Raw genomic sequence first — 15,645 nt, 5'->3', positions numbered from 1 at the left:
TCGAGTCAGTCTCTGCTAACTGCACTGAATCACAGCTTTCCATGCCACTCTTTTTGCTCCCTGTCTGAGCTCGGCTGGAATCTGTCGGGATGGTGTCTCTATATGTCCACATCCTCTTGTGGCTGGTCCCCCTGTGGCATGTTTGCAAGTTTTCACGAGCAGCTTCAAGGTTGTCTTTTTTCTGTTTGTGGCTCCTGCGTGGTTCACCATCTCTGCAATTTTGTGATGAATTACATATTCATGCTGGCATAGTTTGTCTGAGGCCGCTGGTTATGTAAGCGCTGGTGTGGAATTAATTTAGCAGTATGTGCGTTGTGCCACTTTTTTTCCCCCGACTGCAGTGCATATCTGCACTGTGATTTCAGTTTGATCATGAGACTGATGATTATGGCTTGTCAGAAACACCGCAAGATTATTTATTTGCCTCTTTATGCTGATGCTTGGTTCAGAAAGCATCGACAGGAGGCGAAGAAGCCATTTTGAGAAGATCAATGGCCAAAGCTAGTAAAGAGCTACTTTAGCTGGAAGAATTTACAGAGGCTGCACTTAAAAACATATACATGGTCTTTTTAAAGTGAGTAACCAGCTTTGCAAAACACAGTTAATGTTCTACGTTACTCATTTTGTCCTTTAAGAAATATATCATTCAAATTATTAGTTAAGAATTGTAATTTGTGGTTCTCAGTAGTTGAAATCAATCATCAAATTCAGATAGAATGTTTGACCTGCCGACCCATCTATGTATCTGGCTTAAGGCTGATTTATACTTCTGCGTCAAGCGGTAGCCCTCTGTAGCCCTCGCCGTGGCCGTCGCTGACGCGCACTTTTTAAAAAATGTAACAACACATTGCAACAATACATAGCGCAAGCTCTGTGATTGATCTGATTGGTAACGCTGATGACAGTGGGTGGGATCAAGAGCAACGCGAACCTGTTGGAGTGAGTGTTTACAAGTGTCGAGTCAGTGAAGGAGCTCCAGATGTAAAGTTTTGTTTTGTGTTTACTTTATGATTTAAGTTATGGCATGTCTGCCGGTTCCCGCCTCAAAATGAGCGAGTTTGCACTTCTGCATTTGTTGCCTTGTACTTGTATATGTGTAATGACAATAAAGTTGAACCTAATCAAATCTACTTTCACAAAAGGATAGCGTTCAGAAAAAACAAAACAATAGCGAAGAAAAACAACACAGAGGAACATAAACACCTGCTGCCAGCTAGCATTTCGGAAGTGTTATCGCAGAGCAACACAGAAGTATACGGCATGAGCCGTGGGTCATGCCAATTACTTGATCCAGAAGTATAAACCAGGCTTTAAAGAGCACCCATTTTACCCCTTTTTCAAAATTTAAGATACGTCTTTTGTGTCTCCAGAATCTTTAAAGTTTGACCTCTAAACACCCATCGTATTATTTATTATACCTTTCAGAATATTGGAATTTGCTGCTCTGAACATTAAGCAGCTGTTTTTGTTTTTTTTTGCCTGTGCCTTTATTGCTAGTTCTCCCCGCCCCCCGTTCTAATGAGCATGTCAGAGTGTGCCTCAATCTTTGCTTCGGCTGCATCAGATAAACAGCACAGTGACAGACATGAAGGAAGTAGAGAAATACTACAGTAAGAACTTTCACAATTATTATTTATGCAATTTTTGTGGAGTCACAAATTATGAGTCACACACAATTTCTTTACAAATTATTTTTTTTTACATTAAAAAGTTTGAAGAGCCATCAGTTCATGGTCATTTATTTGGGCATTAGTTTGTCCTTATGTGCTCTTTTATAAAAACCAAACTGAAGGTCTGGATTTCACTCTCTTAGATCAGTATGTTTTTTTTCAGACCATACTCAGTACTTTTGAAATACTTCTTCACTTTATTACCATCCTATCAGTGGCATCTCCTCAAAATGGCCACTCTCACAGTAATAACAGTGTGGTGGAGCCACAGCTCCTCTCCGTTCTGCTGATATTCCAAGTGTTTGTTTCTTACCACTGGATTGAACTGAATAATCATTAGTGGTTGGAAATTCCTACCGTGGCAAAGAGCAGCTGACTCAGAAACAACCGACTCCTGGATGTTACATGTCCATTCCCACGCTGGGCGCTTTCCTGGAATTGCTATGGGTCAAATTGACCAAGTGTTGCTGACCATAGGGCAGTAGAGTGACTGCATAGCCAGATTTTCAGCATAACATAACTCATTAAAAATTCTTAGACAGAAATAAGTTCAGTACTCGGAAATCTGTAATACAGAGCTTTTGTAAACTGTATACATTTTGGTATATCATATCACATGTAGATGATAAGAGAGATACATTGCCATGTACGGGTGTTATTTTAACCAGTTACTTTTTCTAGTTCAAAACAAACTACCAATTTACATCGGAAGACAATGGAAAACAAAACATGTTGTAAATTTGCCCAATCAGCATACACTTAAGCCATGTTATATGCTAGGTTTGATTTCTAGTTTCCTCCAAACAGAACAGTTCTAAGAACTTTGAACTAAAAAACTTTGAGTCAAATGTGTGTGTGTGTTTATATATATGTATATATACAGTTAAAGTCAGAATTGTCAGAATTGTTAGCCCCCTGTTTATTTTTTCCCCAATTTCTGTTTAATGTAGAGCAGATTGTTTCAACACATTTTTTAAATTAATAATTTTAATAACTTATTTGCCATGTTGATAGTAAATAATATTTTACTAGATATTTTTCAAGACACTTCTATACAGCTTAAAGTGACATTTAAAGGCTTAACTAGGTTTACTATGTTAACTAGCCAAGGGTGATTTATAAATATACACAGCTGAAGTCAGAATTGTTAGCCCCCCTTTGAATTTTTTTTCTTTTTTAAATATTTCCCAGGCGACACAGTGGCACAGTAGGTAGTGCTGTCATCTCACAGCAAGAAGATCGCTGGTTCGAGCCGCGACTGGGTCAGTTGGCATTTCTGTGTGGAGTTTGCATGTTCTCCCTGCATTCACGTAGGTTTCCTCCGTGTGCTCCGGTTTCCCCTAAAGTGCAAAGACATGCTGTACAGGTGAATTGGGTAGGCTAAATTGTCCGTAGTGTTTGAGTGTGAATGACTGTGTATGGATGTTTCCCAGAGATAGGTTGCAGCTGGAAGGCCATCCGCTGTGTGAAACATATGCTGAATAAGTTGGTGGTTCATTCCGCTGTGGCGACCCCAGATTAATAAAGGGACTAAGCCGAAAAGAAAATGAATGAATGAAATATTTCCCAAATAATGTTAAACAGAGCAAGGACATTTTCACAGTATGTCTGATAATATTTTTTTTCTTCTGGAGAAAGTCTTATTAGTTTTATTTCGGCTAGAAGAAAAGCTGTCAAAATTATTAGAAATTGGGGGAAAAATAAAATATATACCCCAAAGTTTTCCTAATATTATTGAATAACACCTATACCTGTCCTAGGACAATAAAAAAAAAACAGTTTTGATTGCCTTAGGTTTCTGAATTAAGTTGCATTAACTGAAATTTCCTAAGTGAAATACACAAAACTATGTAATAACAAATATGATAATACTGTTGACCCATATTGTTCTGAGTTGTAAAATCGCACAGAGAGAAATAAACAAAATTTACATTGACATCAGTTACATTCCATTATCTATTTCAGAAAATGTGTAAAATACGCAACTGGTAGCGCTAAATTAACCAAAGCGTTACAACATTATAAAAAGAGTTTGAATTTTCCTCACTTCACAACAAATTATTTATATCTCACAGCATTCAGAACAATAAAAATTAAATTAAATTACTTAAAATGATATAAAAAAAACTTGTGTTTTTTCATATAGTGAAGTTTTCACTGTAAATATTAAAATCAAAACTTACAGTAGTTAATATTATAACTATATTAATATTTAATGTTCTCAATATTTACACCACCATTGCATATTTTATAAGACTTTGAAGTTGTAACATTGAAAGAGATTTGAAATCTAATTAAGAAGAAATGACTTTGTCTAATTTACACAGCTTCTGAGAAGCTCAATTTACTTTATACCAGTCAGGCCATGGGAGGTTGTTCCTGCTGGCAGATGCTCAGTAATGGGCACTACGGCTGGCAGTTGGGCCTGTGCCAGTAAGTTTAGTGCTGCACACTGGGTGAAACAAAATGTCTGCTGTTGATTGGCAGGTAGTGTCAGTCCAGATGGCAGCAGCTCCTGCGTGGTATTGTGCGAAAGACGTCACCCGCTGCAACTTATTCAGGAGTTTGGGCCAGCCGGTTACTTTCTGAAAGGCTCTTAAGGATGGGATACCCAGGGAGGCTCGGACAGTGAGACAGGAGAGGTTGTCTTTGGGAGGTTTTTGAGAAGGCTCGGGCCTCTGTTTAAGGAGGCCTTTAATAGAGCCCATATGCTTTGAGATGCTAAAAAGCCGACCTGCCCCCTGTCTTCCTTAAACTTTGAGTCTTTTATGTATTCCTTCACTTCACTCAATTCCTTCCCCTTCCTGTGACTGATTTATGCATGTTCTCTAACACTCCACCTGCTCAGGTTTTAATTTGTCTTTCTTGTGTGTTCCTCTCATTCTTGGAGTTTTCGTTTTTCTCTGTTTTTGTTTTAAACTCTGGCTCCCTCCCCCTCTCCCTCCCTTACACCCCAGGCAGTGCACATGTAGGCCTCAAGTATCATGGCAACAGCCCCAAACAATGCCAAAAGCCAAAAGCCTGCAACAGCAACAGGTTGGCAATGAAACTAGCAGGGCCAATAATGCTTGTTTTGGAGGCAGCGTTTCCCTGCTGCTTTTAATTCGATCCAGCGTTTCGACAAAGAAACATACAATTAACAAGGATGAGGAGGAGAGCTACAGGGATTTACTATGAAAAAATAGAAGCTGCAGTCATGTGGTCAATGGGTATCACTGGGAAATAGAGAATTGAAATGAATTAGTAAATGGCAAAATTCATGCTACTGCCAGTTAATTAAAAAAATTAATTCAGAACCTGAAACTTTTTAGATTAAGTTTTTCATATATTTTCAGCATTAATAAAAATGCTTAAATTCCATATCATTCATCCATTTATTTATTTTCCTTCAGTTCAGTCCCTTATTTATCATGGGTTGCCGCAGCGGAATGACCCGCCAACTATTCCAGCATATGTTTTACACAGCACCCTTCCAGGCGCAACCAAGTACTCTCCCATTCACACACACACACTCATAACAATACGGCCAACTGAGTTAATCCAATTCACCTATACACTGTAAAAAATTATATGAACAATTAGTCATGACAGCATATGTGTTCAATTCATTGTAGTTCAAGTCATGTTCTAACTTAATTTTATATGTTATGCTAGCAGTTTTATTTCAGTTTAACATAATATAAGTTCAATGTACTCATAAGGTTCATCTGATTCAGCTTAAAAGTTTAAGGCAACCATGATTTTTTTACAGTGTACAGCATGTCTTTGGACTGTGGGAGAAACCAGAACCCCCACGGGGAGAACATCCACACTTTAGGGCAACTGGCCCAGCTGGGTCTCTGACCAGCGAACTTCTTGCTGTGAGGTGACAGTGGTAAACACTGAGCCACTGTGCCGCCAATTCATATCAGCATTCTACAATTATTTCTCAATTATAAGGTGATAGAAAAGACTTATGTAAGCATGCAATTAGGCAAATATTAATCTTAATTAAAATAAACAAAATGTTTAAATATATTAAAAAAAGAAAACATTTTTTATTATTAAAAAAATATAGGTTTTGGTTCAGTATATTCAGCTATGGTGAGCATAATAAAACAATTACATATACTGGTCAAACGTTTGGGGTAAGTAGGATTTTAAATGTTTTAAAATAAGGTTCTCCTGCTCCCCAAGGCTGCATTTATTTCATCACAGTACACATTGTAAAACTGTGAAATGAAATTGCACTTTAAAATAAGGGTTTGAAAGTAGTTTATTATTTAATTTGTATTTTATTCCAGTGAATTTAAAGTTACATTTTCAGCTTCATTTCTCCAGTGTTTTATTACCATCATTACTATTATTATTATTATTATTATTATTATTATTATTATTATTATTATTATTATTAGTGGTAATAGCAATAAAATCAATAATGACTGGAGTAATCATTTTGTAGGAAAATACATACAATTAAAAAGCAGTTATTTAAAATTTTTATAAATATTTAACATATTTTTTACATTTAATAAATGCCGCCTTGACGAACAGAATAGTTTTCTTAAAAAAAAAACATTTTAAAAAACTAGTGTATATTAAAAAGAATCCAAACTATAGAAAGGTAAAATGCAACTTTTAAAATATAGATTTTTGTAGATTTGTCACACTTCGGGAATTTGTCGTACATGCTTTAGTCATTTAATTATTATGTTGCCCATCTCTATAAATATCAATATTATGTCCGAGTGTTGTGGAAAGCTACTTTAAAAAAGTAATCCATTACAATATCGGGTTACTCCCTAAAAAGGTAACTAGCTGCGTTACTTAGTTACTTTTTATGGTAAGTAATGTTTTAGTTACTTTTGCGTTCTAACCTGGCAGAGGCTTGATCATTTTCAGAACTTATTAGGTATTTTTAAATAGAGGAGCTCTGCAATTAACAATACGCTGTATAAGCCCATTTACCCTTTAAAAAAACACATAAAAAAATGAATGTAGGAGAATGTTATGTTCAAGAACCTCCTGATCCCAGAGTTTTACATGTCATATAAACAGATTAATGATAGTTTCAAGAGTTCACACTTCGCTGATGATTGATTATAAAGCTTGTTTGGCATGCTGTCCGTGAGAGAGCCCTGAGCTCATAAGATCCTCGAGCCTGGGGCTCCCTCCCGTTTCCAACGTGAGAGGAGAGTTTGAGCTCTGGCAGATCTTGATAACTCCCCTGCTGTAGTAGCTAATGAACAGAGAGTGATTGCTTTTAAGAGATAACTACTTAGAAGCATGTCTATGGTGCCGATTTAGTTTAGTCAATTAACTTAATTTGCATGTTTTTGGATAGTGAGAGGAAACCTGGGAAAATGTGTAAACTCTGCACAGAAACATTGGCTGGCTTGGTAAGTACTAGAACCAGTGACGTTCTTGCTGTGAGGCAACACTGCTAAGCACTGGGCCTCCATGCCACCCATCTAGGAAAGGAGTAGGAGGGGTGGAAGGGGGAATTGCCGCAAGCAATCATAAGCATGTGATCCTCTCGAAGTTAGTTTAAAAATAAACTTCAGTTAAAGCAATGCGTTACTTTTGTACTTTTTGTCTTATTTAGATGTTTTCTTCCTTGTGTTCAAAATAAAGAGAATACTTCTATTGCAGATATGTAAGACTCTGCCATCTTCCTTTCTGCCTGATCCTGCATTCTCTTATTTTGTGCGGGATTCAACGTAACTACGTTTATTTTAATTCAGTATTTTTTTTTTAAAAGCTAAGTAACTAAACTAACATTCTGGTTACGTACGTAACCTACGTTCCCAGCATAGGAGACGGAGACGTGTGTCTGTAAAAACAGACTTTGGGAGTGCTTTAGATGACCAATCACTTCTGAAGATACGGACGGACGCTCTGAATCAAGCGTTTCTGCATGAGCATTTTGAAAGGCATTTTGTGTAAATGACAGTTGAGCCTGCGCAGATCTAGGATTGACCTTAACCCCTGCTCTTTTTGGGCACGATGAAATACGGTCTGTAAAACCCTGACCTTATCTCGGCTGGAGGGACCTGCTCGATTGCATCCTTCACCAGGAGGACAGCAATCTCCTCTCGCAAGACAGGGGCGCTCTCGAGTATAACCCTCGTGAAAAGGACATCGGTGAACTTGGGAGGGTATGAGGAAGGGGCAGCGGGAGGAGCAGTTTTCCGAGCCTGATGGTAGATGACTTCCTCCATCGCTTTAGACTGCTCTTTCACCGCAGAGAATTCCTGGGTGAACTCCCCTACGGTGACGCCGAACAGGCCAGCCTGGGATATGGGAGCATAAAGAAAGCGAGCTTTGTCAACAACTTTCATACCAGCCAAGCTCAGCCAGAGGTGGTGTCCCTGAACCAATAATGTGGCCATCGTCTTCCCCAGGGCACGGGCAGCCGATTTGGTGGACATGAGAGCACAATAGGTAGCCGTGCGGAGCTCATGCATCAAGCCTGGGGGAGAACCTGACTACTGCATCTCGGCCAGCTTCTCAGGTTGGTAGCGTTGATAGGTGGCCATAGCGTACAGAGCGGAGGCGGCCTGGCCCGCAGCGGTGTGGCTCTGGCCATGAGAGACTCAGAAAACCTGCACGCTTTGGAAGGGAGTTTGGGTAGACCTCTCTAAGTAGAGTGGCTCTGCGGACACAGGTTGACCACGATAGCTCGCTCCACCTGGGGAATCGCCTCATACCCCCTGGCCGCTCTGCCATCAAAAAAGGTGAGAGCAGGAGCGCACGAGGTCCCGGGCAGAAAAAGGTGCCCTCCATGCCTGCGCAAGCTCTCTGTGTACCTCCGGGAAGAAGGGGACGGGGGGTCTGGAAGGCTTCTTTACCCCCATGTAGCACCCATCTAAGTGGTCCGGCCACGGTTCTGGGGGACAAGCTATCTCCAGTCCCACGGCCGAAGCAGCCCGGGATAACACAGCTAATATGTTCGACTCCAGGTCTGAAACCTCACTGACAACCCTGGAGGGTGGCAGGGGGTCAGGATCTTCATCGGAGCATGTCAACCTGCCCTCCGTTGCTTCGATGGTCATCACGTCCCCTGTGTCATCTAAAGAGAGCGTAGCCAGCCCGGAGGATGGACCAGTGCTCACACTCGAAGCAGAAACAGAGCGCACTGATGAGGAGTGAGGGGTCCGCGGGCCTGAAGGCGACGGATTATCCTCAACTGTGACTCTCAGGCCTGCCCAAGGGTTAACCGCTTGGCCGGGAGCAGCAGGGTTGACTTACCCTAATAAAAGAGCTCGCCGCGATCTCAGTTGCCCAACAGTCAAGCCATCGCAATGCGGGCAAGTGTCCGTGAGCACCGCATCAACATGTTGGACCCCCAAGCATGTGACACAATACTCGTGCTTGTCATCCGGGGCGAGAAAACCACTGCATCCAGAAACGCACGGTCGAAATGACATCTTTAAAAAGACGCGCTGCACAACCGTGTGCTCTCTTAGGGAATTCTGCTCTTTGTAGAAACTGCTCTTTTGAAACACCAGCGAAACGCCAAGGGGACAGAAAACCCAGCTTGACCGCAACTAAAATGTCTTCCCCCGCACTGGTGGGGAAACGCTTTCTTCGTTGGAAGTCAGCTCAGCAGAAAGGGTTCTTCAGGTCTCAGATTGGGTCTGAAGGAACAATTCTGATGAGCTGACTCCAGCAGCCGACTGATAAAGCCCTAATTGGCTCATCAGTTTCACTTGTGGAGCTAAGCTCTGCAAATTCAATTTGCATTTCATCGGCCCGTTTATATATTTTCAGAAGTGATTGGTCATCTAAAGCACTCCCAAAGTCTGTTTATACAGACACACCTAGAAGTTCTCTTATGAAGGTGAACTTGCGTTATACTACATTGTAACCCTTTAATGCACTATATGGGTCTAAAGTGACCCGTCTAAGTTCATTTTTTCTATATCAATTTATTGCTTGTGCAGCAAAGGGTTAAAAAAGTAACCAAAATATTATTACTTAAATTTGAAAAGTGATGCGTTACCTTGCTAGTTAATTACAAAAGAAATATCATTACAAAACCTGCATTAATTGTGTTGCTGCCCAACACCGCTATATCCATATTGACCATGTGATCTCTGGTATTATAAATGCAGGTTAAAGCATGAATAAACCATCACAGAGAAACTATGAGTTAAGTCATGAGATAAGAACACTCATCTTCCTTATCAATAAATCATGCATACACTCCCTGTGATCTCATTCTGCCTTGTTTTCCTGGCACAGACAGTTTTACTCACATAATTAATGACAACACACTCAGTGCTTTTGTTTGAATGCCAGAAAGAATAATCCTCATTTTTAGACAGCAAGAATGTGAAAGTGTGATCAGCGACTCATTGTCATCATTCAGAATAAAATTTGAAGGGATGAACTGCATCCATTTTTGTCAGTTCGTCAGCATTTTATCACACACTGAGGAGGATATTTGGGTCCATTGACTGCAATGTCTCCCTCCCTTTTGCTCCATTGACTTTATTATTATTGCAAATGCGTCATTCATGACCAAATGCTGTTTCTCCAGATTTGGGCACCAGGGGACTTTTTAGGCTGGCCTACAGTGAATGGCGTAATTCAATTTATTAAGTTTTAAGCTGATTCTTTTGGGTGGGTCTTGCACATTAGGCTGATGAGAACAGTGAAGGATGCGTGTCAAAAGCGACTGACACCTATATTTTTGAACAGACATATGTTTTTCAATGAATATTGGAACGTACATAGATTTAGGTATGCAGAAAGACCTGTACGTAAGCCAATTAAATGTCCTTGTTGTATTTGTCTCTTAACAACTAAAATAAATTAAAAACCTAATGGGTTATGGGTGCCAAAAATATGGATGCATGCTTCAGATGATGCTTTCAGTTTACTATGATTCAGGACACACTAATCCTAATCCCAAAAACTGTATAGGAAGGATAGCATGCAAATTGGGATTTAGCCTGCTGGTATGGAGTATTATTTCATGCTAGATATTTGCTGACTTTGCAGTGTCTACATATACAAAATTTTGACACAAGGCAACAATGATGTACTAAAAATGTATACGTTTTATTAATCTTAAGTTTTAAGATAAATAAGACAGTTAAGGTTTAATTCATGTCGATTTGCAAAATCAACTAAGAACCTAGCCTTCATCTGAAAGTGTCATAATATTTCACAAAATCAAAATACTTCACAAAATCATTTACATGAACAGATCAGTTTTACTCAAGGCACCAAAATGCAGTTTTCATGTCAAAACAAAACAAAACAAAAAAAAAAATCGCTGTAAACTGTCATAATATACCCAGTGGTGGTAAAGTACCAAATTACAAACACTTACGGTAATTGAGTAGTAATTTTCTTAGGAATTGGAATTAAAAATGTGTACTTTTACTTTTGCTTGAGTACATTTTAAGTGGTGAATTGGTACTTTTACTACACTATTTTACTTCAACCTGCAGTCACTATTTTTTTTTCTTGTCTATGGGGATTGGCTAAAGTAGAAATATTAAAATATTATTACTAAAAATAAGTTCTGTGATTCTTTTCCAATCAAATCACACATAGAAACTAAATTGTATCATACTGAACAACTTTAATGCTGTGTTCACACCAGATGTGGAATGCGCAGATAAATCTTGCTATTTGCGCCTAAATAGCCGCGTTCCCCCGGGGACACCAACAATAGGTGTACGTCACAGTTGCGTCCCCTACAAGAGCAAGCTTCTGATTGGTTAACGTGGCGCGAATGTCTGCTTTAGGCTGCGGTCATAATAGAGTTTGAGCATGCAATATCCTGTCATATGGCGCTGTGAAAAGGGGTGGGATTAAAAAAGCTTATTAGACATTTAAAAAAGCAAGCGATTGCTCCATGATTTAAATTTCTGTCCAGAAATGTCATGTTTTGATCCTCGATTGGTCTCACGCAGTCAAGGGATGTGATTTTGCAGGTCAGAATTCACCAAGCTTAAACTTTGCACCACTGCAACCTGCGAAATTTGACACATGACCTTTTGTTTCCGGTCTGACGCATTCGCGTGCGTATGAATGGAAGTCTAAGGGTAGAAAAGTCAAGTGTGACCGCAGCTTAAGTTCAGATTTTTGAAAATGCGCGTTAAACGTTTTAAATGCGCAAAATGTTCAATTCGCACCTCGCCATTCACACCCCGCCATTCGCACATATTGCACTGCAGGATGTCTATTCGCGTGTTTGCATTGACTTAACATGTAAATCACTCGTGCTTGATGCGCCTTCCGCGTCTGGTGTAAACGCTGCATAAGAGCAGCTAACCATTTGGAAGCATTAAAAGTGTCCCAGAGACTGTTTGGACGGCATGTCAAGAATGAAAAGATGATGGGTGTCTACTGTATTTTGACTAAAATGGTCTTAAATAATTACTAAATGCACTACATAATGTTACGTTTTCACACTACCGCACAAATTGCATTTAAACTCACTACTCACTACTCTTAAGTCCTTTTAGAAAGGCTACTTTTTACTTTTATATTTACAACAGATACTTTTACTCTACTTGCACTACATTTTGGGCAAGTAATGATACTTTTACTTGAGTAAGATTTTTTTGTACTCTTGCCACCACTGAAAATAGCCAAACAGTGAGACATTTAATTATTTATATGGCTTTAGGGCAATCAGTTGATCAAAGAATAAATTGACTTTCCAAAATTATTCTTCTGTGGTGAAAATGTGTGGGGATCACCACAGTGTGTGTACCACAGCTCTAAGTGAAGTTAAATTTCCAGCTAAGGCTTAGATCTGAAAGTGCACAGTGTTTAAATCTATTGATTCATCTATAAAAGAGTCGACTCATAGTGCTTTAAATTTATCGTCTTGATATTTAGTCTTAAGCCGTATCGACATGACGCTGATACGAAACTTAAGCCCTACCCAATTACTGCGTGCGCAGACTCAGGAAAATTAAAATCCCCGCCCCGCCCACAAACACAGTAGCAAGAAAGAGGGGCAGACAAACACAACACTACCAGTGTTGGCGACCTGGGGGTTTCACAGACCGTACCAAAATGCTGAGGACCGGTGGGAATGGTTGAAATTACGGGAGTTTTTCAGGATAAATAACAAAACAGGAGGGTGGCGGAAGTAGTCAGAATGCACACATACACTATGCATTCTGACCACTTCAATATTGTTGGTAAGCCGTGGTGGGCATTTCACTTTGTCTCGCACTGAATGCTGTCGACCAATTGCAACAGACTGCCATCGGTCCAATCAGCTCAGATTAGCATTTAATTCACTAAGAATGAAAAAATAATTTGGGATAATTATGTTAAAATAAGTGCATATTATAAGACAATAAAAGTTTTTTTTTGACCTTGCATGCATATCAGCCTGTTGTTGGAGACCCCTAAAACCAAAATATGACCCTTTTTAATGTACAATTTTTAACTAAACATAAAAATTACTTTCACCGTAATTTTTATGCTGTGTTGCAAAATAAGATTGTCAAGCAGACAAACTGACCAACACTGTAATAAAAACCTAAATGATGATAAAAATGATAAAAAAAAAACATTTAAACATAAAAACAAAAATGATGTGTGCACCTATTCACAATGCCGCCATTTTATTTTGTTAACTTTCTGCATGCTGAAGGAGACCCAGCTCACAAGAAGATAAAACTTTATCTAGTGGACTATATAGTAAATAGTACAATAAAATATTGGTGATGTTTTAATATGGGCCTCTGTGTGTATCTGGGTGATGCTTCATGGTCTTTATCAATCTCTTTATCTCTTTTAGAAAATTGTATTTTGTATTATCTCTTAATATGGCAGAAACCCAACACTAAAACCTAACGCCATTTTGCCTCATTGTAGTAAATGTAAATAGGTAATTTCCTTCGTTCTAAAGCCTCGATCACCCTGCACTTTTAACCCCTTATATACTTCAATTCAAATTCATGCAACTGCGATTTGTAGTTCCCTGTGTTGCTAAGTTTAAGCTTGGTGATCTCTGATCTGCAAAATTGCATGACATGGCTGTGTGAGGTCAATCAAAGATCAAAACATGACCTCTCTGGACAGAAATGTAAAATATGGATCAATCACTAGTTTTTATTTAATATAATTAACTTGTTTAACCCCGCCCCTTTTGACAGTGCCATACAACAGAATTTCGCGAGCTCAAACTCTAGTGTGACTGCAGCACAACAAAGACTCTGTTAATTAAGCCTAATTAGTGCTACAATTACTCTCTATAGCACATATGAATGATTAACTAGCAAAATGCACACCTTGTAATTGAAGCAACCTAATCAGAGTGGTTTTGTGTTTTTCAGAGTAGGTCCTTTAGATCACTAACAGCGTGTTTACTTTTCTGCTCCAATCACGTGATCATGATTTCTTTTTTTGTAAGTGTGAGTGTTTGTGAATATAGCCACGAGGGTGTTGGTGCTGTGTGTGTTATCTGATGAAGGGACAATAACAGTGCAGCTGGCAGGAAGTGTCGGAGCAAAGCCGCAGGTTGTTTAGCGGCTGGTCAGAGATCTCTAGGGTGGTTCTGATATGTGGCTAAAGCAGTACACTGATTCATATCTATCAACATCACTGGTATAATTCTTACTCGTGTTTAAATAAAGCAGAAATGCAAGAATGGAATAGAGACCTACTGCTAGCTGATCAGTAAATAAGTAAACAGCCGCAGCAACTGTTCGTATTTTTCTTGAAGAATATCTTTAATATGCAGACAGTATGGGAAAAATGTTCTGCTGGTTGTAGACAACAGTCTGTGAATCTACAGTACATGCAGTTTCAAGCTAAGAAACCTTTACCTGGCAGAAACACTGCCTAAAAGTTTCCAAGTTTAGAGGCAGCATTATATAACAAATGCTGTAGATAAGCTTTAATGAACCCCGGATGTTCCTTTAAGGAATGAAAATGAGCAACTCTAAGGAGAGTAGGAAGGGAAAGGTATGATTAAAAAGAAACGCAGGGATAGAGTGACTAATGAGAAAGACTAGAAGGTTATCGGGGCACAGAGATCCCTGAAGAATGTAAATAAACAGCTGACCACTTCAGTGCTCAGATCCTCCATTGGAGGCTTCATATTCGGTAAACCCAGTATCATAAGTTTTACTGATCACTTTAACTTTCTCACTTGAGCGCAGAGAGACTATGCGGCTCCTTATTTAGAGCACAAGGAGCCAGTCCTGCGGATTAATTGTCCACTTTCCATGGGCTGTATTTACCCAAGCATGTACTTTTGTCCTCTCTTTTTTTAGGAAGCACAAACAGTGTTAATGAGGATGTGTGGTTGCATTTGCAACAGTCAGATGAGGCAGTGGATGAGGTCAGCATTTCCTTTGTGCTGCCTCCACTTCTCTCTAGTTTCCTGTGTTTCTGTGACTGTGAGGGTTGTGCAACACTGTTTATTAGACTTTGTCTTGGGTATCCTGAAAACAAAACTGACATCTGCATGACCTTAAAATCATAAGTTTACATATTATTCATTAGTGTATAATCATAGGTGTAATCCTGGGGGTAGGGGGTGGAGGGGGGTTGGTTCTTCTGTGTATTCATATTCTTACAAGTACAATTTTAGTATGCAACACTGTGTCCTAAAACCACACATTATGACAAGATGATTTTTGATGACAAGCAATTTGTCTGTCTACACTTTACACAACCAAGCTGCAACCTCCCTCTCTCCTTCGAGAAGCAAATACGGAAGTAACTGAAACTGCAATTCATCGAAATTCCGCTAGTCCTGGATCCATAAAAGAGCAGATTTCTATTGACCCCACTTTTAAAATGGCCAACTTTACACCAGAAAAAAGGTTTACAGTCTGGTAGAAAGAATGATTTTGGTTCATATAGCTAATATTACCCTTCATAACAACTTTGAGGGGGGTGATTTTTTTTTTTTTATAACTCATCCATTTCCTTTATAATAAATTATATCAAGTCCTAATTAAGGGCATGGCCACTTGAGTAAGAGCTAGGTTTCACTTGTGGC

At 39.3% G+C, this 15,645-nt stretch overlaps 1 protein-coding gene across 4 annotated transcripts in view; it reads left to right on the top strand.

Annotated features, from left to right (window-relative positions):
* Positions 1-15,645, top strand: part of lzts2a (leucine zipper, putative tumor suppressor 2a) — a 155,717-nt gene that overhangs the window by 121,198 nt on the left and 18,874 nt on the right. The window contains 1 exon segment of one of the 4 annotated variants that reach the window (NM_001145606.1): positions 2,862-2,932. The exons of the other annotated variants lie outside the window; for them this stretch is intronic. The gene's annotated coding sequence lies outside the window, so the exon portion shown is untranslated. 4 annotated transcript variants of the gene reach the window in all.

The sequence above is a fragment of the Danio rerio genome, chromosome 13, assembly GCF_049306965.1.
Source record: "Danio rerio strain Tuebingen ecotype United States chromosome 13, GRCz12tu, whole genome shotgun sequence".
Classification (NCBI taxonomy): Eukaryota; Metazoa; Chordata; class Actinopteri; order Cypriniformes; family Danionidae; genus Danio; species Danio rerio.
Note: the sequence above shows the minus strand (reverse complement) of the source record. Positions and strands in the feature narration are given on the sequence as shown.